The following is a 23,241-nucleotide window of genomic DNA, read 5'->3' on the forward strand; positions in this document are numbered from 1 at the left end:
AGCTAAGTAAATAAGTGTAAATGTCTCTAAAGGTACATCTTATTTTAAAGATAAATATTGCTTATCACACATGTGAGGGGATGTTTACAAGACTATTAAGTAGTCATTGACAGTTAAAAAATCATGTAAAATCCAGAAATTAATTTTTAAAAAGAAATCACTATATTTTAGAAGAGTAAGATTGGTTATTCCACTATCTGGTCCCTTCATGGGGCCAAATTCACAGCTTACAGAGTTAAGTAGCTCTCTCTGAAGCATGTGACTGCCTGATCTGTCCTCTCTGAAATCCACCTTGGAAGCCACTTAACAAAAGCAAAGCCAACCTGTTCTAATTGATTGGCAATTGCCCGGGCACCTCAACGGTGAGGTGCTCACAGCAAATTGAATTTAAAGTGAAGTTTATTTCATCAGAGTTATTTTACTAAAGAGAGCACTACATAGAAAGTTTGTGTTTATGAAGACCAGCATGGCATTTTAATTATAACATAAAATTTATTTACTTTTTTTTAGAACATAATATTTTAAAGGCTGTAGTTAGTCATCAAAAATAATCTTTCTCTTTCTCAACTCCCTCCTCTTATTTTAATGCAGCCTAAACTAAAAGAACATTTTGGGAACATTGTAATAAACAGAATAATAAACAAATATCAATAAAATTTACTTTTTTTTTTTTTGAAAGTTTTTTTTTTCCTGAAGTCAGTAACCTCAACATTGGAAACTTTAGATTGTGGTTTAAATACTTCATACCTGGACTAGCTCGAAAGAGTGGTTGAAATAAAACATTAAATTTGCCGTAAAAAATTCAACAAATATGACGCATCTACATGATCAACGTTACTAGCTAAAGAGTTTAATAGGATATATGTGAATCTAAATAGAACCTCTCAGTTTTGTTTCTTCATCTGTGTGAGCTCCGGGGTTTCAGCGTTATCACGGCCCCTGACCTGCTGGCACCCAGGGCAGCTTTCCTTCTCCATTCATCCCAGGACTCACTCTCTTTCAATAAACTACATATGCTCTGCTTATCACTTCCTTACTCTTCTAGATCAAATATCTTAACACGGGGCCGGGGCCTATCATGAAGTTCACATGAAAATAATTACTTAATGAACAGCTGATTAGAAAAGGTGTCGTATCTTTTCCTCTCAGACTGAGGTCATGTGGAAGCTACATGTTCAAACTGCAAAACACAGGTTTATCTTTTGGTTCTGAAGATGAGGCACAAGAGCTGACATGAGGCTAGGGCCAGCCTGGGATCCTACTTAAAAAAATATATGCATAAAAAATAAGAATGAGAATTAGCCATAGAACACGATCTAGATTCTGGTTTTTTGTTTGTCTGTTTGTTTGTTTGGATATCTGTTTGTTGCTCTGTATAACTTTATTAGTAGTTATACACTTTTAAAGTTCTAATTTAATTAGTGTTGTGGTACTGAGGTAATAAAATATTTATTCATAGTCGATTAGTAAAAAGGGCCTAAAAGTAGTCATTGGATTACATATATTCTAACATCAATTATTTCTGCAGAAGGCAAATCACAATATCATTAATGAGTAAATTACAGTTTAGGATTTTCTTTTTAAGCAGGAGAGATTCAATGTTATATAGCAGAATTACTGTGTCTGCAGTGTGTGGCGCCAACCAAAGATACAGGACTGTTTTACCCTAGGCTAGGCTGTGCACGCTGGAGAGCTGAGTATCCTCTTGACAGGAATGTCAAATAAGCCTCTGACCTCTTACAACAGTGTTAGGAGCTGGAGCTACCTCAACCTCTACAGCCCTCAAAGGAGTAGCTCTTAATATCTTTGCAATATCCACAGTCAAGTAGGGAAAAAATAAGTATCTCTTCTTAAGCATGGGATAAGTATTAATTGTCTAAAAATTTGGGGAGCAGAAAGAAAGAAAATGAAAATGACAACAGATAAGAAGTTGGTTTGGGTGTTTTGGGTTTTTGTTGTTGTTGGTGGTGATGGTGGTAGTGTTTTTTGTTTGTTTTTGTTTGTTTGTTTGTTTTTGTCACTCCTGAACCAAAATACATGACTAAAGTAGAATGTGGTTTTCAGGGCCAATCAATTCATCAGTCATATTTTATTAAAATGGGTGTTTATAGCCTGTGAACAATTTACATCTGAATATTAATGAATAGTTTGTTTCCATTTGTATAAAGTGGTTGTTCTAGCTGTGCTGAGAAAAGCCTCTATGTTTTTCTTTTCTTTCTTTCATTCCTTTATTCTTTCTTTTCTTCTTTTCTTCTCCTTTTTTTTTTTTAAATACCAAATCATGAAAGAATCTTTGCTAGGGAGGCTGATACTTCAGATCTAAAATTGAATCTGTTCATTAGCTGTACATTATTCAGGACTATAAAAAGGAGACGTTTTAACAATCCCAGGCTCAATTAGGCATCAACTGCTATCCTGGCAGAAACCTGGCATTGCATCTTGTTCTCAGGAAGTTTAGATGACGTTATTTACAATTTATTCCTTGGGGATTGCCCTTAAAAAAAAAAGTCTAGTTGCCATCATAACTTACATACTACCCTCATAACTCCCTGCCTGACAGCTCAATTGAACATCCCTGGTTTAATTAGAGGACAAAACACTGCTGCTTGAGCGGCACCCACTCGCTACTCTGCTTTCAGGAGGCATGGGAGTGAGTGTGCGTCTGTGAAACCAAGCTACTAAAGCACCAACTCTTCCAAGATGGGCACTGATGAAGGCACAGCAGATAGCTGAATAACTCTAAAATCCCCACTGAAACGTGACACTTCCTACCCAATTGTTAAACCTACAGTTACCTTACTGTAATTATTATATTGTTGCTTTTAATATTACCTATTATTTTACATCAATACTTGAGTTTCTTGCATGGAAACTGTCTCTTTGTTTGCCATAACAAACACAAAGCCCTAACTGGCCCTTTGCACCCTATAATATTTCTTCTTTTATATACTGTGTAAACTAAAATCAAGAGGATGTTAAATGTGTGTTAAACACTGCCAATTTAGATATGCGCCAAATGATATTTGAGAAAGCTGACTGTGAATGCATTTTCTTCGTCAGACTTTATGGCAGAGTCAAACACGGGGTTAAATTCTAGAAACTAGTTAAATTCTATTTGTGCATATTTTACTTATTGTTCCTCTCCGTTTAGTCTTACTTTAGTTCATTAGATGCAGTGATATCTCCCTTGTCTGTGACAATTTCCATTAATATCTCAAAGGCAGCTATTAAGTCTCATTACAAGAAAAGACTATAGAAGGATAGTGTGCCCGATCACAGAAGATAAAGACAATAGTCGCATTTTCATTTATTTCTTTGTTCTTCACATGCAAATCAATCGAGAAGTCTTTTTAGCCTGCTTATTCTCCATTTACACTTCAGTCCTTTTGCAAAGGGAGAAAACTGCACAGCTAAATAAATTCTAGTGTTTGGATTGTTTCATTTTCAAAAAGCAGAAAAGAAATGTGTCTGCTTTCAGAAAATTTCCACACCTATTATGCTCAAAATGCCATTGTCATGAAATTTAGTAAAGCTATGCGAGTTTCACCATTTACATAAGTTATTCATAAGAATTAACTCTGAGCTATAATGAAGCTAATTAGTGGTTGCTACAGTGAGGCTTTATAACGCGTTCATTATTACCAACAGTAATCCATCATTCCATCAAAATACTTAGAACATTAACTCCTAGACAATTATCTAAACATTCCCATGGAAATTGTGTTTGAGTAAAATTCAGTCAGTTCCCCATGAAGTAAACTCTTTATGGGTTTTTCATCTAAAAATGATCCATTAAGCATAATTAAATTGATAAGCCTATTCCTGGCCTTTTTCTATTAAAATTAATAGTTAATTGATAATTAAATATTAATATAAAATGAGTAAATTTCTACTTTTAAAATTAAAAATGAAGAATAAACATTGCACAGGTCCCTATTTTCTTTCTGTATTTTGTTTAGTTTTGTTTGTTTTTGTTTTTCAAGACAAGGTTTCACTGTGTAGCCTTGGCTGTCTTGGACTCATTTTGTAGACCAAGATGGCCTCGGATTCAGCAATCTGCCTGCCTGTGCCTCCCGAGTCCTGGGATTAAAGGCGTGTGCCACCAATTTCTTAATTTATCTGAAATATTACTTCCTTCTGATATTCTGGAGGACTGACATAGATAAAGATTTAATGGATATAAGTGATTACCCCTCTGGTTAATCAATCAATCCATCAATAGATTTGATTATTAAAATCAATAAATAGTGGAAAGAAAATGCTTTTGTTTCACAGCCAACGGTACTAAGAAGTATTACAACACATGATGTTTTGCCTACGAAATTCAATGTTAGTGCATCTCTGTGCTTAGAATTCACAATATTCTGAAGTAAGCTAACCCTAAAGCTTGTAAGTCTGCCAGTACATGGTTTGCTTTCTGTTTCTCTCTGAATCCACCTGGCTAACATGGCTGGAGTTCTCCATCTCTCTATCCCTTCTTACCCCTCCTTTCCTGGGATTGTCCTCCATATATCCCATAAATTAGGGTATGTTGTGAGTGCATTTTTATTCAATTGAGAAACACTTTGATTTCTTTCTTAATTTCTGTCTTGATCTATTTTTTTTTTTCATTCAGTGAGTTCAGTTTCCATGAGTTTCTAAGCTTTCTGGTGCTTTTGTTATTGATATCCAGCTTTCATCCCTAGAGGTTAGATAGGATGCAGGATGTTATTTCAATTTTCTTATGTCTGTTGAGTCTTGCTTTGTGTCTGGATGAATATGCGGTCAATTTCGGAAATTTTTCCATGACGTCCTGAAATAGAGATATACTCTTTTGTGTTTGAGTGAAATGTTTGGTAAATATCTGTTAGGTCTATTTGCATTATGATGTCAGATAATTTCAGGGTTTTTTTTTCTTTCTGGTTAATTTTTTGTCTAGATAACCAGTATATTTGTAAGAGTTGAGTATTGGAGTCTCCCACCACCAGTGTGTAAATTTGATGTGTGATTTTTAAGCTATAGTAGCATTTGTTTTACTAACTTGAGTGCCCTGTACTTAGGGCGTAGGTATTAAGAATTGCAAAGATATTCTGTCTATGCTTTCCTCATGCAGCTTTTAACATTTCTTTTCCGTTCTGTACATTTACTGTATTAGTTGTTACGTGCCGAGGGTGCTTTCTTTTCTGCTCCATTCTCCTCATTCTTCTGTATGCTTCCTGCATTTTGATAGACATCTTCTTCTTTAGGTTAGAGACATTCTCTATTATTCTTAGAATTTTGACTTTTCTTTTTTTTTTTTTCATTTAACGTTTTTTATTGACTAAGGTATCCGTTTCTTCTATTTTGTTTTCACTGCTGTCCCATCTCCCGCGTTCTGTAGGTGAGGGTTACCTCAAAGGTTCCTTTTCAAGTTCCTGAACTTTTAATTTCCAGATTTCCTTAATTTTGAGTTTTTATTTATTTAATTATTTTATTTCTTTTTTGGGGAGGTGGTCTTGAACCGTTTGTTTAATTTTATTCTACTCTCTATTTGTGTTTTCATATATTTCTTTAATAGATTTATTCATTTTGTCTTTAAGAACTTATCATATCCATAAACATCATTTTAAGTTCTTTTTCTTGTGCTTCAGCTGTGTCACAATACTCAGGGTCGGCTGTGATAAGGTTACTGGGCTCTAGTGAAGACATATGTCCTGGCTGTTATCCATTGTGTTTTCATGCTGGTGTGTGGGCATCAGGGTTTGGAAAGATTGTAATTCTCAACACCTGCACCTCTTCTTGTCTTTACTGTATAGGTGTTTTGTTCTTTGGTACTTTGCCTTCTCTGGTTCTCAGGAGAGTGTAGTGGCTGTGTGTTGCCTCACAGGAAATTCTTCTGGGATTGTGACAGTAGAAGGTAATGGGGTTCCAGGTGAAATGTGTTTCTAGGAATTAGGCACTGAAATTTAGACATGGGAATGGCGGTGGCTAACAGCATCCACAAGATGGAAGAAAACAGGGTCTTCCACCAGGATTCGTTTAATACTGGTAAAGAATGTCAAAGAGTGAGAAAAGGACTTCAGTAGGTGGTCTGGCACCGAGCTGTAGATGAGACTAGGATACACCACTCGGTAGAACGCAGGGAGAGGTGAAGAGCTGCGGTTAAGGTTCCTGCGTTGGTCTTTGGGATGTCCTGAGGGTTCTCAGAGAATGCTTGTTGGAGTTGGTTGCTGGGATAAAACAATGGGTGAGGGGAAGGAAGTTTAGAAGGGTAGATCAGTGTTAACCACTGGAGAAGTAGGCTTGGGTTGGGGGCGAGAGAGGGGGGAGCCTGCAGCAGATGGTCTGCTAGAGAGCTGGACATGAGACTGGGGCATTGACTTTGGAAGAGTTGAATTATCGATAGGCGAAGATCTGCAGTTAGCTTATCCGTTTCCCTAGCAGGAGTGGCCTGGAGATTGCATGGAGTGCTGCTGTGGTTGGAGGCTTGGATAAAGCAACGAGGCTGGAAAGGGACACTGGGAAGGGAAGACCTGTGTCCGTTGGAGGTGGAGGCAGAGAGGAAGAGGAAGCCATCACAGGTGGTCTGCTTGAGACTGGGGATGAGGCGAGGGCACTGGATGTGGAGGACAGGAAAGGTGCAAATGTGCAGCTCGCCCACCTGCTCCCCTAGCTGGGAATTCACTTTTCTTCTTGAGATTGCATCTTTGGTACTCAGAAGGTGCTCTCTAGTGAAAGCATAGTTGTTCAGACAGAAAATTCAACTAGAAGGGCTAGCATCCCAAACATGTTGTTTGATTTGGAAGTAAATAAAATGAAAATTACAGCACAACGAAGCGATTTGCATGTATGCTATACCTGTCTCGAGTGTGTAATATTAAACCACCAGTTATCCTAATCAGAGATTAGTTGTGACTCTGAGAATTCTGTTCTTAATACTTCTGTATTAAGGAAACATGGCCCAATGGCTGATTTAACAGAGCATGTGTTCACTTGCACATCCGTCCCCATCCCTTTTGTACAATAATACTGTTGACTCGCTTAAGTTAATTTAAGTTGGAAGGAATGAATTATCCTGGAATCAGTTGTTCTGGAACGATGTTGGAATCTACTCCTCTACCTGATTGGCAAAAGAATTCCATCTCTTTGATCTTATGGTGCTCCAAAAGTGAACACACACTGTCAAGCAGCTCCTCCTTGAAGTTTCTCAGCAAGACACTACAGACCAAGAGCAACTGGTAGGAACACAATCATGTCTGAGGCAGCTTCCTGGAACATAGGACGTACCTTTTGCATTAGACAGCAGAGTCTATGAATCCAGGCTTGATCTCAGACCAATTTTTAAACCTTGAAATTATCTTGCATTTTATTTTTTATACTTTTTTGTTTGTTTGTTTGTTTGTTTGAGACAGGGTTTCTCTGTGTACCCTTAGCTGGCCTGGACTCCCTTTGTAGACCAGGCTGGCCTCGAACTCACAGCGATCCGCCTGCCCCTGCCTCCCAAGTGCTGGGATTAAAGGCGTTTGCCACCACCGCTCATAGATTTATAATATTAAGTTGTTAAGAGAAATCATGTTTTAAAATGTAATAGAGATAGGAGAGCAGTTAGAAACATACAAGTATTCCAGTCTTGTTAATGAGTCAAAATATACTTAGTAACTATTGAGTATGGAAGAATATTTTCATTACACCAAGAGCCCAGTGCACTTCACTGAATAGTCTATTGATTTTCATGAACACTTTGTTTTACAGAAGAAAAATTTCTTTTTTTATGTAAAATCTTATCTTTCATAATGGGAAATTTTTTTTATCAGTTATTAACCTGTTAATAAAGCTGTTCAACTCCACCCAGCAGGGGATCAGGTCAGATGCTGGGACTCACTCCTGGACTCTGGGTGGAGTGGTGGAGGCTGAGAGCAGCGTGGCAAGTAGGGGAATGGAAGGACCCACAGGGTTCAGGAGCCCCACAAGGAGACCACCAAGGCCGGCAGATCTGGACCAGGGCGACCTGCACAAACTGTGGCACCAACCAAGGACAGTGCATGCAGTGAATCTAGACCCCCTGTTCAGATATAGCCGATGGATAGCTCATTCCCCACGGTAGTGGGGAAAGCGGGGACTGTCTTGACGTGAACTGCAGTGCCCCCGATTTGATCAATTCCCCTTGGAGGGGAGGCCCTGTGGGAACACAGAGGAAAGGGAAGCAGGCTATCAGGATGAGAGCAGATTAGTCTGTGGTCATAGGGTGAGGGAGGAGGTCCCTTTCTGTCAGAGGTCTGGGGAGGGGAATAGGGCAGAAGAGGGAGGGAGGGAGGGAACCAGAAGATACAAGTGAGGGGATAACAACCAGGATGCAATCCGAATAGGTTATAGTAAACTGAAATTTTTAAAAATACGAAAACTGTATTGAAGAAAGTTTATGTGGGCTTGTATGCTTCTTGATACTAATAATTAGGCATAAAATAAAGACATTGTTAAATTTCTTGACAATTTCTTTACTAAAATCAAGTGTTTATAAATAGAAGTCTCATGGGATTTCTTCACAAGGATAAAATAAACTTAAGGAAAGTTTTAAACTGACACACAGAATGTGTTCTCTTAAGTCGTGCTTGATTACTTTCAGTGTTATTGAGAAAATGCATTTCTTTTATATTTACACAGTGCTCTATGGCACAATGCTTGCCTAGCTAGGCAGGTGTTTTATACTAACGCAAAAACTGTTTTGCCTATAGTTACATACCAGTAATTCTACAGAAATATTTGCTTTTAATTGTAAGGAGCATTTGAAAAGTAAATATTTTAAAGCATAAGTCAAAACAAATTCAAAGCATGAAGCCTTCTCGCTGTGTTGAAACCCTCTCGAGGATGTGTATCTCCTTCCCACTCCCTCTGTTGGTCAAAACTTCACTTTACGGCATTCTCCTATCTAAACTAGGCTTGCTACAGCTAAAATCAGTAAGCCCTGAATATTTAACATTTGTGTTACTTTGTCATATACTCTAACGAATCATGAGTAACATATGAAAAAGATCTCTCTAATAACAAATGTAGGTGAGAAATCCTTAGAAGAAAAGAAATGTAACAAGTTCAAATACGAAGATTGCATAAAAAGTGCCTATGAATATAATGTTTATATTTTTGAAAGCCCTTTTTTTCTATTAAAATACAGTTAATATTGAATCTTGGAATTTTACTTTAAGATTTAAAGTTTTACTGTTTATACCATTCATAAAGAATGGAGCTAAACTTTTAGGTTAATTTGATATCACTTGAAATCTTTTTTTTTTTTTTGAAAATATCTTTCTAGTCAAATAGTTTTAAACTGTCACAAGTCTGAGAAGTTTTTTTTTTTTAGCTTGGTGTTATTTTTGACTATTCAATTAAAATTTCTTGCAAAAAGAAGAAAACAAAGCTAGTAGCTTTCTCTACAGAACAGGTGCTTATCTGCCTTCGGTAAGAATCCACACTGGGACCGAGATGGCCTGCTGGTCACTCAGCACATTGTCCCCATTTTCTCAGGTGTCTATAACATATTCACAGTGTGTAATGTTAGACTGCTGGTGTCACGATAAACGAGGAATGTTTCACATATGTGTAACTAATACTTTAGGGAATATTAGGAAATAAAAGGAGCCAAGGCTTTATCAGGCAAGGAGCCTATTAGGCATTTTGTAAGTAAGCAATTAAGTCTTAGACAGCTCACGGTATAGAAAGCACGGTTCTCATGCATTCCTGCCAGAGCTTTCCTTTCAAGGTGAAATAGACAATTTGCTGTTTACTGTGTGTACTTTGGCCTTAAGAAGGGTCTTCTGTATACCACATTGAAAATTATTCAGCCCTTCATTATGACTCTTAACAGGGAGAGAGAGGGGGAGGAAAGGCTGTCTCTTCAGGACAGGAGAGGACCGCACAGGCTGATGCATGTCTATAGATAGCAGACAACCTTGCTGGCTCTGACCTCAGCATCTCAGCACAGACAGGCCTTTGTTACCCAGACTTGTGCCAACTGCTTTAAACTCTTTGAAGGAACAAAGACAAAACCAGAGGTAAACCAGCAAAATTCTATTTATTTGGGAGTCTCTAAATTCAGTACAACTGAAAAGAATTTTGATATGTGCACACACACAAACACAAACACACACGCGCACACACACACATACAAAAACACACATACAAACACAAACACACACAGACAAATTAATGGTTTCAGGAGAATAGACTACATAGTTTAGGATCACCTAATTTCTCTGACAACAACGAAAAAAATAAATCACTATATAGAAAGAATTTTTTTTTAATGGAGAAAGTAGTAGCAGCATTGGGGGAGGCAGAGGCAGGCAGATCTCTGTGAGTTCAAGGCCAGCCTGGTCCACAAAGCAAGTCCAGGAAAGCTACACAGAGAAACACTGGCTCTAAAAAGAAAATAGAATAAATAAAGGAAGAGAAGTGGTCACACGGTGAGGGAGGATTCCCCACTGGTCAGAGGTCTAAGGGAGGGGAATGCATCAGAAAAGTGAGGGAGGGCGGGAACAGGAAGATAACTGTGAGGGTATTACAATCCAGATGTATGTGATAAATTATAATAAAAACAATAAATTTTAAAATATTTTTAAAGAAACAAACAAAAATTTACATTTAACTCAATCTTTTTATTAAATATTTATTTTATACATATACATTGATATTATTACACATATATACAATAAACTGACTAAAGCAAGACCAATCATAAATCAATGAGGAACTATACAAAGGTTACATCCTAAGTGTTTTGGCTAGTTGTATTTAGCAGCCTTGAAGAAAACAATTTTCCTATCTTGGTGTGTCTAAAATTCTGAAAGCAAATCAATATCTATCATATCTTATCATTATCAACTTAAAACATCTATCTACACCTAAAAACATCTTAACCCCTAAACAACTAAGGTTAGTTGTAAAACTAAATTACCTGGTCTATAACTCCATTGGGGACTTGAAAAGGAATAAACTTGATTAGCTGAGTATGCCAGGAGTGCAGGTTAGTAGCTTTCCAAATGAGAAGATGACAGAGACAGTTTTCTAGCTGAACAGTCACCCAAAACTCTCTATAACGTTGGAGCATCATATTCAGCCTTCTGTCCCAATATATCTGACAGACATATTTGTGAGGCAGGAACTGTTGAGGACTTGCTTACTGTGTCTTGGCAGAGTTAGGCCATTGACTCTGCCTGCATCCAAGCTTGCCCATTTTCAGGCAGAATTGTGTCTGTGGTAGAAATGAGACCATTTTGCCCAGAGGCTGGTTTGCCACAGTTGAAGCCATCTCCATAAGGAGGTTCTTTGATGCTCATCAAAGGTGGGCTGGGTGTTGCCAGCATTTAATCTGTATCATTGTCAGTGAATCTTTAAAATAATAATAAAAAAAAAACTTTAAATGCCGTATTCTGTATGTCTCTGAGGTTTTTGAAGACCTTATATAATTATTTTACTTTATCTTTCTATAGAATCATATCTATCTGTTGCACCTAAGATATATTCTTGTGATAAAAATAGACTAGTAATTGATATGACCATGATTTGGTCAACTAACAATTAACTTGTATAATGTATTTGTCCTAAACAGCCTGCAATAGCACTTTCAAAGTATTGGAAGTACACCTTGTATTATAATTGAGTTATATGGGTACAATACCTCATATTGCAGTAGAAATATATATAATGTGTATGAAAATAATTTTACATTTGAATTCTATACCAATATATCTAAAATTAAACTTATTTTGAATCTATATACAAAATTCTATACCAGTGAATTAAAAATAACCTTGTGAGTATCAATGAAGGCATTAAGTTGAGGAGTAGATTCACTAATCTACTTTTTGTTTATCTTACCTATATATTTCTATATTCCCCCTTCTTTCTTTTTAACCCCTATCTCCAAACCTAAGAATGGAAGATAAAGGAAAAGAGAGACATCCCTGGGTCCAACCTTGTTTTCTCTCTAAATAGACCAATAATAACTTATAACGAGCTCCCATTGAAAATAACCCTCTATAGCCCAAGAAAGCAAACAAAAACTTACCCAACCCTACTTAAAGGAAATGGAGTATCATTCTCTTAAGGTTTCTTCTGGCTGATACGGGATGAATAGAACCTTTGTAGGGGCCCAAATAAAATTGGGGAAATTGTTAAACAAGTTAGGAATAGCATTTGTGTTCCAGTTTCTAAATGTTGATAAATTCCAGTCTTAATTAGAGTCTTGTGTGGCACAGTTTAAAATACTAGACGAATTGAAATCGGAAGCTTTCTTTGAAGGTGTCCTGGAAGCTGTCCTGTTCTGATGAGGAACAGCAACTGAAGCACTTGGTGCTGGAACATGAAGGATACAGGATGTCAGTGTCCAGCATGCTGAGAGGAATGAATCCTGTCAGGTCTGATCCAATGTCAATGTTTGGTTCTTTTGTTCTGAAAACGTATAAATTCTCACAGCATTATTCTGTCCTAAAATTATGAATGTATAAGGTGAGGGTGATGCACAGAACAATTAAGGCTGCTTCTCTGCTCTTTGTATGAGCCGGAAAAAAAGACATCTGTAAATCTTCATTGATGCCATATGAAGAATGGCATCTAATAATAATTCATAGGGGTTCTGTAGCCAACACGAAGCACTGTCTGTGCCTAGACATGCATGCCTCAGTCAGTCTCAGAGCTGTTCCCATATAGTGGGACTAGCTTATTCTTCAGTATAAAGTCTTCACACTCCAGTTGTATCCTCCTCCCTCATCCCCTTTTCCTTCATCCCCTAGTCCTCAAAAAGGGGATCCCTGCTCCCCTAACACCTGACCTCAGCCTAGCAAGTCTCATCTGTACTACCTGTGACCTCTTTCTCTGCAGCCTGGCAAGGCCGCCCTGCCAGGGGGAAGTGATCAAAGTTCGGTGGCCTGAATCCATCTCCGAAGTAGTCCCTACTCTCCACATTGTGGGACCCATATAATTGGTATTAATGTCTTTTTCTCCTGCCACAGCTATGTTGGAATATTCCAGAGTTGCCATTGTAGGATGGCTGGACTCTAGTGGAGACATTTTTATCCTGGCTGTTATTGAATGTGTTCTTAAGCTAGCATTGAAGAGTCTGGGTTTGGGATGATTACAGGTCTAGGTACTGATTTCTGGATTTTTCTTTGTTGAATGTGTGTTTTGTTACTTGGTTCACGTTTTCTCTCTAGGCTTTAGGAGGGCATGATGGTTGTATATTGCTTGTTTATTGTTTACTGTGGCTCAGCTGATGTGTTCATAGGGAATGCCTCGTGGTGTTGGAGACTGGGATACCAGGATGAGTTGGGGAGAGAAAAGTTGTGGAAGAAGGTCTTTGTGATCAGCTGAGGGTAGGGTGAAAAAATGAAAGATTTCCTGCTACAGAGCTAGGCATGAGACTGAGGGACTGGACCTCAGGAGCAGTAGGAGAGGTGGGGTCTATTTTCATCCTACTTGCTGCTCTTGGAGGAGTGGCTTTTGATTTACGAGGAGGGTGCTGATAGGGTTGGGGCCTGGGGCAAAGCAATGAGTTGGGGAATGAAGTTTAGGCAGGGAGGATGTGTGGAATCCACAGGAGGTGGGAGTAGGTGGACAGGGACAGCTCCGAAGGGTGTTCTTCTAGCGATGACACTGAAGCTGCGTCTAAGGAAACAAAGAGAAAAGAGAAGTTGCGCAGGCAGCCCACTGGTTTTCTGGCATGAGTATTTTATAGGTTAGCAGAGCCTGCCTTCTAGAGTTGGAGGTGGAATAAAAGAACCAAGTGGAAGGAAAGGTTTTGAGGGAACGGACTAATGATCCACAGGAGTTGAGGAGGTGAGAAAGGAAGGCTGCGGCTGCTCTTCTGTCGGAGCAAGGGGAGGAGAGGTGGAGCCTGAACCTGGGGAAACAGAGACACGTTTTCATTACCCGTTCGCTGAAGGACGTTTACATTGTTGATATCTCTTAGCTACTATACACAGAGATGCCATGAACATGGCTGAGCAGTTATCTGTGGGATAGCATGTTGAATCCTCTGGGGATGTGTCAAAGCTTGGCATTGCCGAATCATCACTTTTAGCCTTTTGAGGATTCTAAACACTGACTTCCACAGTGGCTGGACCAAGTTGTAATCCCATCAAGAATAAATTAGGGTGTATTTTTAATTTATTTTATTTATTTATTTATTTATTTATTTTGAGACAGTGTTTCTCTGTGTAGTCTTGGCTGTCCTGGACCCGCTTGATAGACCATGCTGGCCTCGAACTCACAGAGATCCACTTGCCTCTGCCTCCCAAGTGCCTGTATTAAAGGCATGCACCACCACTGCCTGGCGTATTTTTTTATTTTTAACAGGAATTATATTGAAATTAAGATGGAACAATTAGAGTAGGATTTCTGGCCAGTGAAGTCCGGGTATGTACGTATATCTATCCGGCAACACTTGGATGTTGACCTGCACTTCTGCCATATATAGTTTTTATAAGGATGTTAAAAAGTTGAACTTGGGTCCCTTTGCTTTCCCAGCAAATGCTACTAACAATTAAGCCATTTCCAAGCCCCTATCTTTGCTTTGATGGGTGGTTTTCTTCATTTTTTTTTCATGTGTACAATTCAGTAAATTACATTATTTCTGTTTATCCAACTTTAGAGGGTGAGGGTTTTGCAAATATCTTAAGTTCCCAAATTACCACAGTTTACATGGAATACTGGCATTTGCAAGCTTTGAATCTGACTATGCAGAATCAATCAGTCAAAAAAATATCCAAACACTCAACCATAGACAAGATAAGACCTAGGAGAAACTGGGGGAATGGAAATAATATGATCAAAATATATGTATGAAATTCTCAAAAAATAGAAAAAACCACAAAAACTTAATTGTTTTGAAAAAGAGCAATTACCTTGACTGATTATAGTTTATGAAATATTATTTGATGATCAATGAAAATAAACTGAGCATATATTTATCATACTAGTTTACATTGGGCATGTATAACTTATAGTCATAGGGATTAAGCCTTAATTGTATATAATTGCATACTAAAGTCATTTTCAGACTGTATACAAACATACTGATTATATGCTATATACATAGGTGAATTATAAATTCACATTGAAAAATGTTCATGGCATAAGGAAAGACCATATGTGAACTAAGACAGGCTACAGCTCAAATATAGGTTTATAGGCCAATTGTGGGTTATGTTGTTGTTGTTGTTATTGCTTAACTCTCTGAGAAATACACACACTATATTCATCCACTACAGAATGTTAGACCTACCAGGGGCCACACAATTAAAAAAAACAACAACAACAACTGACTTTCCTCTACCAGAAGCTATCATTTGCCAGAATCTTCTCAGCTGGGGTGGGACTCTGTCCAAAGTCTCCCTTCCCGTTAGGATTTGCCTTGTTTGTGGCTGTGCAGATCTTACGCACGTTGTCACAGTTTGTATGAGTTCACATATGAAACTGCCCTACTGTGTCTAGAGAACACTATTTCCTCGTAATCATCCGTGCCTCTGGGTCTTTTTTAAAAAATTTATTCTTGTTATATCTCAATGGTTATCCTTGTATCCTCCCATTCTTCCCTCCCTCCCATTTTCCCCTTACTCCCCTCCCCTATGACTGTTCCTGAGGGGGACCTCCTCCCCCTGTATATGCTCATAGGGTATCAAGTCTCTTCTTGGAAACCTGCTGTCCTTCCTCTGGTGCTTACACTCTTCTTCCACTCTTGTGCAAAGATCCCTAAGGATTGACAAGAAAGGGGTGTCCAGTACAGAACTGGTCACTCCCCAGTCACTTATGATCTTTATTTGATTACCTCTTGGTGTCTGTTTTTATTCCATCTACCACAAAAGAGGTTTCTCAGACGTGTTAATCTGTGACTATAACAAGAAGCAGCTGGGAGATGGTTTAACACTAGGTATATTTAGTGCAGTAAAAGTAGGAGGCCTCTCCTATAGTCCGTGGTGTGACTTTCCACAGATTCTCAGCCCTGGACCACTGCCATCTTGAGTACTGGATCATAAGTCTAACCAAACTCTGGGGGTTTTTTTACCCCTATGCCATTGGTGCCATTATCACATCAGTGGGCATACCTTTTTGGGCAGGTAGTTACTGTTGCTCAGGGCGTTCACATATGGGTAAGATGTGATGAGTACTTTTCTGCTCTGGAAATACCTATTGTGCCTTCCAGAACTAAGAGGTCTAACGAGGAGGCATGGATATTCCTTATTACAACCATTGTGATTTCTCTTTGTTCTAAGGCACAAATATTTGATGTTTTTGGCAATAAAGCTCTGGAGAGTAATAGTTGAGGGCCTATGGGACCACATTGCCTAACAGCTCAGATAGAAGTAGCCCATTTCTGACATTGGGCTTTTATTTGTCAGCCTGGTAGGGGGACTGTTGCCTATCCCAGGGTAATTATTTAAGCTCTTTTTTAAAACATATGTTTAGTTTAAACTTGAATCATTTCAATGATCTCAATATTATCTTTTATAACTAATAGTTATGTTTTTTTTACTTTGTTAAAAGAGTTAGATAACAAAATCTATGTAAACATCAAAGCCTTCAAATTCACATAAGGCTCAAGAAATATGATACTGTTTTTACACATGAATACAATTTATTCCAAACAAAACAAAACTTTCAGTCAGTGATTTTTTTTTGTCTGTTTCCTCGGAAACTAATACAGCAGAAGTCTCTAAACAGTCAAGGACAGCAGGTAATATTAACACAATGATTCATAAAAATTTTTAGTATATTTGTAAACCAACAATATTACTATTTTAAACTCATTCATTTGATAAATTATTTTTAATAGATCTTTCTAAAATATCAGTTAGCCTATTATATAAGTAACAGTATGGATAAATTAGTGAAAGTCATCAAATAAATGATGGAAAAAGTGTCCAGTAGTTGGTATAGCCTTCTTATATAGATAATGTTTGTTTCACTGTTGACTTCACTTTGCACTTCCAAGCTTTGTTTTATAAAAACTGTTCTTAGTGAAACAGCACCCTCAGGACTTATGAATTTAATGTTATGTCCAAATGTGTGATCAGGGGCCACAGCTTTTTCTTATAACTGTATTTTATAATAAGACAATTATCTGCATAGTCAACATACTACAGACAATTTTACTAAATCTTAGCAGTGGGCAAAAGCCTAAAAGTGGTGAGAATTGAAAGTAGAAAAGGGCTATAAAGATTCTTCAATCTGTAAGCCTGTGTATCTATTACTTCTATGATAAGAGTTTGTCCTAAACTTACAAAATACTAATTTTTAAAAATAATGCAGAGTCTACTGTAGTGGAAGTTCTTTTTGTGTTATGTAAGCATGTTTTTGTTCCGATCCCAAATGTGGGATGTGAAACTGCCGTTAGCTTATCCACAGCTGATAACAGCCTCCCGAGAGCGTGCGTGATCTTTGTCAGCTGGGAACTGCCTTGACCAGAAGTATGGTCTTTGCTAGCTTCAAAACATGTGAGAGGGTATTAATAGGAGCCCAGAGAAAGAAAGTGAGAGAGGTCGCTTCAGGAAGTGCGCTGCTGTTCGCTTGTTGTTTGCTGCTGCTGAGGACCTGCTGGAATCCTAACCATGAAGAGTGGACTGGCAGAGGCAGGTGGATCTCTGTGAGTTCGAGGCCAGCCTGGCCTACAAAGCGAGTCTAGGTCAGCCAAGGCTACACAGAGAGACCCTGTCTCGAAAAACCTAAGGAAGAAAAAAAAAATCAAAGTCTGGAGCCTACATGTTGTTTCTTACAGCTTTCCTGGCCGAAGATGGGTTACATACAGCATTAATTACGAACTGTAATGTGTGTTTGTGAAATCGAATTCTTTCTACAGCTAGATAGACAAGGTGATTATCTGTTATAAAATTATACGGATTTGGTTGCTACAGGCTCATTAGATCTTCTGACAATCAAACTTTAAAAAATTTAGAGAAGTTTCTGAAAAAAAATCATAATGTGGCAAAGAATATTGTAATTATGCAAAACCCACTTTCTGTTTCCCCTGGCCACTCCTACAACAATGTAGTTTCTCTGCTAGGAATCATATCCGCCTGTGGATAGAGAGCACTCCGCTCAAAGTCACTCCTAAACTCTCTGTAAAATCCTGACAGGAAGGCAATATCTTGTGATCAGACCTGTGCCTTCACTTCCCAAACCTGAGTGTGTGATGTAGTCTCTCTCACATGTCAAGTTAGAGAAAATCAGAGGAAAATGAACACATACAAACACAAAGCATTTGGAGTAAATAAATTTTGCTTTACAAAATGTCAGTAAGCAGTTATCGGAAATGAACACTTTTACACTGCATCTTAGATCTAACCTTGGCCAGCTACACCTTGGCTGACGGGCCCCTCCTGAGACCATGAACCTCAGCATGCCACCTTGGTTTCATTTAATTGTTACAGACAAATGCCTCCGGGAGGTAGGATTTTTACAAACATCTATTTTCTATATCATGCACACTATTTTCCTTTTTAGCAATAGACTGCTTCCTAGTAATAATCTGTTTTGACAGAAGTTACATATGAATACTGTGTTCAATATTTTTAGTCATGAGAGAGTGTGGACATACGGGTACAGCCGTGTGGGCCTTGCCTAATTATATGCATTATACGATTTGCTATTATTGGAAACCATCTTCTGTTCGTTTAATACGGCTTTCGCAAATTGGCAGATAGCATTTGGGATAAAATACACACAAGGTATTTACAATGAGAAAGAAAAAAAAAACTCCTCTGCCTTTTCTCTAGTGTAGAGCAATTTGTCAAGTAATTAGCCAACCTAATTAAATTTTTGTAGCACTAATCAAACGAATATGCTAAAATTTTCTTTGCACAGCCAGTTTGCTGTCTGCTTGCATTTAACTTGATGGTTTGAAAGGGGCCCTACTCTGTCTGCCACTCCACTTAATAACCTAATTTGCATTTTATATTGGTAAATCAAATTAAGCACCAGTGGCTTTTAGTATGATTGACTGTGGTCAGGCCTTTTCAGATGGGACTTTTTCACAGAAAATTAGGCACATTTTAATATGACTCGGGCTGTGCTTTCTGTGTTCAGCAAACTGCATTCACTCAGCTAATTAAAAGTGCCTGCCTCCTCCACCCCCCCCCCCACATATGATAGATTTATCCAGCTGGTGTGTCCATTTTCTATTGTACAATATCTTGATGGAAGTATTTTTTTTCCTTAAATGTAAGATTGTCTAAGCAACACTTCAAACAGATTTGCATGAAATCTATAAACTGTACACTGTTATAACTGATTACTTTGAGAAGTGGGAGCAACTGTGGGCAAACGCAGGCCCACAAAAGGGGTTGCGGGTTTTAACTTATTTACGGAACATCTTCAAACTTGGAAGTCCCTGTTCATTCTCATCGTATAGTGACTGATTGTGATGAATGATCTGTATATTAGCATAAGGGAAGTGTTTTCCATGGTTTAGTTAGTTAGTTACTTAATTGTAAAAAAAAAAATTTTTTTTTTCAGTGAGGTAAACGAAAACAAGGGCAAACTTTAGAACTGCTCTTGGGCCGGCCAGTGAGAGAATCAGCTAGTGGTAACAGACTGCCAGCCCTAAAGCCTGTGCTCCTTCTCAGGGATCCACTTGGAAAACTTGGAGGGAAAATAACTTGAGCAAGTTGTCCTCCCTCTTCCAAGTTAGATCATCACACGCACACACACACACACACACACACACACACACACACACAAAGTAAATAAATAGATAGCTATGTAAATATTTATATTTCTTAAAAATAACATAAATACACATACTCTTAGCAACAGCACAAAGAAAGCTCTCTTATAAAGCTGAGCCAAAACTTGCTTTGAACAGAACGTTTTCAAATATCTGCAAGGTCGTTCTAAATGCCATTAGTTTAGACTGAGCTGAATCTTTGACAAGTGGGTAAGAGAATCTTCTCATACCCACTGAACCACACCCTTCATCTTAGGATTGTCTTATAGTCACCCATGTGGCCACAGGCATCCACAGGGAAGGATGGGACGATTTCACACAGGAGATGGTGAAACCCCGTCTGACAACCTAGAAGGAGATAGGTCTTGTTGGCTCACCACTGCCTCATGCTCCTGGTTTTTTTAACGAATGTTCGTAGTAAGTGTACTGACTAGGACCATGCTCCAGCTGTCTTAGAGCTGATCATAAGACAAATCAATAATTAAAAAAGAGAGGGAGAGAAAGAGAGAGAGAGAGAGAATTTAGATTATAAAAGAGATGGTGTCCAACATGGTATTTGCCAGAGAAACATTTGGATTTTTCTGTTTTCCTTTTATTTGCTCGGAAACTTCAATCCATTCAAAAAAAATTGCATAATTCTGGAGGGAAAAGAGGTTATATGATGGTAGGACTTGGCCTAATTGGGGGGAGGGGAGGGACATATTTCAAAGTCCCAAATCTCGCAGACTTCTAGGGTTGCCCCTGCAGTCTGTGCCACTTGCTTCACTGTGGAATGAATGATGAGTGCACTTGTAGAATTGGCTTTATCTGCCCCTTATATGAAACACACAGCTACAAAATGCTCTACTGCGTTTCCCAGGTGGTATTATTTTTTTCAGTATCCTTGTATTCATATGAATTGCAGGCTAACCTCCTTCCTAATTATTCAGACCAGAACAGAGTATTATGGTTTCTTTGATATCTGAATGTATAGTGATGAATGGCATCAAAACATGTGATGTCAGGTACGCCTCACGTTACTACTTCATTTAATATGTTAAATGGCAACACAATTTCATTTTTCTTATTACACGGCAGCACTTCCTCACAGTCTGTCTTTAACGTGCAGGTACACCCCATACACTTAAGGCTAGCTAATTAGAGAGTTGACAACAACAATACTCACTTGTAATTTACCATGACATTATTGTTTTCTCACTAAATCATGAGCACACAATCAGATATTTAAAAAAAAAAAAAGTAATTGGTAACCATACTATTTCCTTAGACAAATTTGTGGTTTCTGATGAGAAAGTAACTCCCTATCACCACTCTTGTTTCCAAATTCTGGGGGAGGGGCACTTATTCTCCTGCTAGCTTTAAGGTGTAATACACTTATTATCTTGTAGATATTTATTCAGGTTGTGTTTATTTCGTATAGGTATCCTTTGATCTTGTCGGGTGTGTTCTCAGTTTACTGTATCTTCAGATTTTTGTCTAAAAGTACATTTGAAAAGTTTTATCTACTGTTAATTTGTATGCCTTTCCATCCCCTTTCACATCTCTTGGGAATCCAGTGACAAGAATATGAGATCTGGTCCAGCAGTCTGACAGATATTTGAAGACCTATGTTTCCTTGTGTTAGTACACTGTCTTCAGTATTTAAATGAGCATCTACTCTGTCTTCAAGCTCCTCCTTCTTCTTTTATCTGTCCATTCCGCTGTGTTGTTGAGCTCATGTGCGGAACTTTTCATTTGAGTGTATTTTTTCAGTTACAAAAGTTCAATTGAATCAATCAAAATTTCTTTTTACTTCTTAAAATGTCTGCCTTATTCATCACCAGCAATTGGTCATATTTTTTCCAAGAGTGTTTTAAACTGCACCCCAGATGATTCTGACACTTGTTTTGCCTCAGTGCTGACATCTGGTGATTTTTTTTAAATTTAATGTTTCTTGCTTATGATACTCTAGATATTTTGCAATTGCAATTTGACACTTTGGGGTACCATATAAAATGACTTGGCCGTATTTACATGTTTATTTTGGACCTCACTTGGCTGAATTCTGGTGCACAAAATAAGGCATATGAGAGCTTGCAGGTGGCACGGGAGTCCAAGACCTCCTTTCAGCCTTTGTTGCTATCCCTGAGTGGAGTGAGGGTCCCCGGCTTCTACCTAAGCCTTAACGGAAACTGTCCTGTCTGGCTAAAGCAACAGGATCCCATTAATTCTCAGGAAGCTCCACCGACAGCACAGTCAATGCCAACATTCTGGCTGAGTAGGATTGATACTACCCTTCGGGGGATACTACGGAAGTGAACAGGATGACCTCACCCTTCCATTGATGGGAGAAGCAGAAGATTAGCATGTGTTCTTCACTGTCAATGTCCTAACCCAGCTCGTTTGGAGTTAGGTGTACACGTCTATAGAAGGGTCTCTCTCCAACTTGACCTTGTAAGGTGCAGGCATGTTCAGAAGTGAGGGATCTGCTCCTCCTTACCCAACCTTGTCATGATTTGCAAAAAATGTGTCCCTATATGTTTGGTACTCCAACAGAAAGCAACAACTACATTTTCAAAATTTTCTCCCAGGGAATTACTTGGTTGTGCTACTTACAGTTTCAACACCATAGTGGGACCAGGGATTACATGAATTGTTAATTTTGTCAAAATGTGTATAAATTATTAATGAAGAATTATATCATTTTTGCACTGTCATAGGTGGCACATAAGACACTGTCCTTCCACATGTCTGGAACAATAGTAATATGATATAATTTCTAACAATTAGATGAATGTATATATCTAAATATATTGTTAATTTTTATCTTGGAACTGAGATTAATCTTTTTATTTATCTATTAAATATTTATTTTTTTTCTCCTGACAGTTTTTCTATTCCTCCTGTTTTTCTTCTTATTAATATATGTGAGTTATAATTAGGTGTTACATTATTTAAGTTATAGCAAATGTAAGTGTTTTCTTATTAGTGTGAGTTATACACTCAGTGCTACATTTTTCTTTACAGAAAAGTACTCTTGAAAAGTAAGAGTATACTCTAGTTACAAAACTGTGGAACAGTAAATACACAAACCTAGTTATTTGCTATTTTTAAGGTGTGTGTGCGTGTGCGTGTGTGTGTACCCATGCCTGCAGAATACAAGCATGCCCTGGAACAGGAGTTGCTGGTCATTGCAAGGCAACTGACATGGGCGCTGGGAACCAAACTAAGGTTCTCTGTAGGAACAGTATGCCCTCTTAACTGCTGTTCTGCTTTTTAACATGCTGTGCTCTTTCATATGCCCCAGCAGTTCATAAATAGACTAGATGTTGGGGTAGGCCAACCCAAAGTTTGGATCTGGGCCTGAGTGGAAGCTGAATTGGTCATCCTGCCAGCTTTCTTGTACCGACACCCCCAGGCTGAGCTCCCTAGGACTCCCCCAGATAGCTCACTCAATGGTAAAGCCAGAAAGGGGCAGAGCCAGGTTTCTGACTCCCATGTCCTCAGGACAGGCTCATCCCCTGCCCCTCTCCCCCAGCAGGGCCAGCTCTATTGTGCTGCCCAGGCTAGGTGCAGGGCTGCTCTCTAGTGTG

At 38.4% G+C, this 23,241-nt stretch overlaps 1 long non-coding RNA gene across 6 annotated transcripts in view; it reads right to left on the bottom strand.

Moving 5' to 3' along the window:
- LOC311608606 overlaps positions 1-23,241 on the bottom strand; it is a 142,094-nt gene that overhangs the window by 115,681 nt on the left and 3,172 nt on the right. The window lies entirely within an intron of this gene.

Source organism: Acomys minous, assembly GCF_964271855.1.
Source record: "Acomys minous genome assembly, chromosome: 11".
In the NCBI taxonomy this organism is placed as follows: Eukaryota; Metazoa; Chordata; class Mammalia; order Rodentia; family Muridae; genus Acomys; species Acomys minous.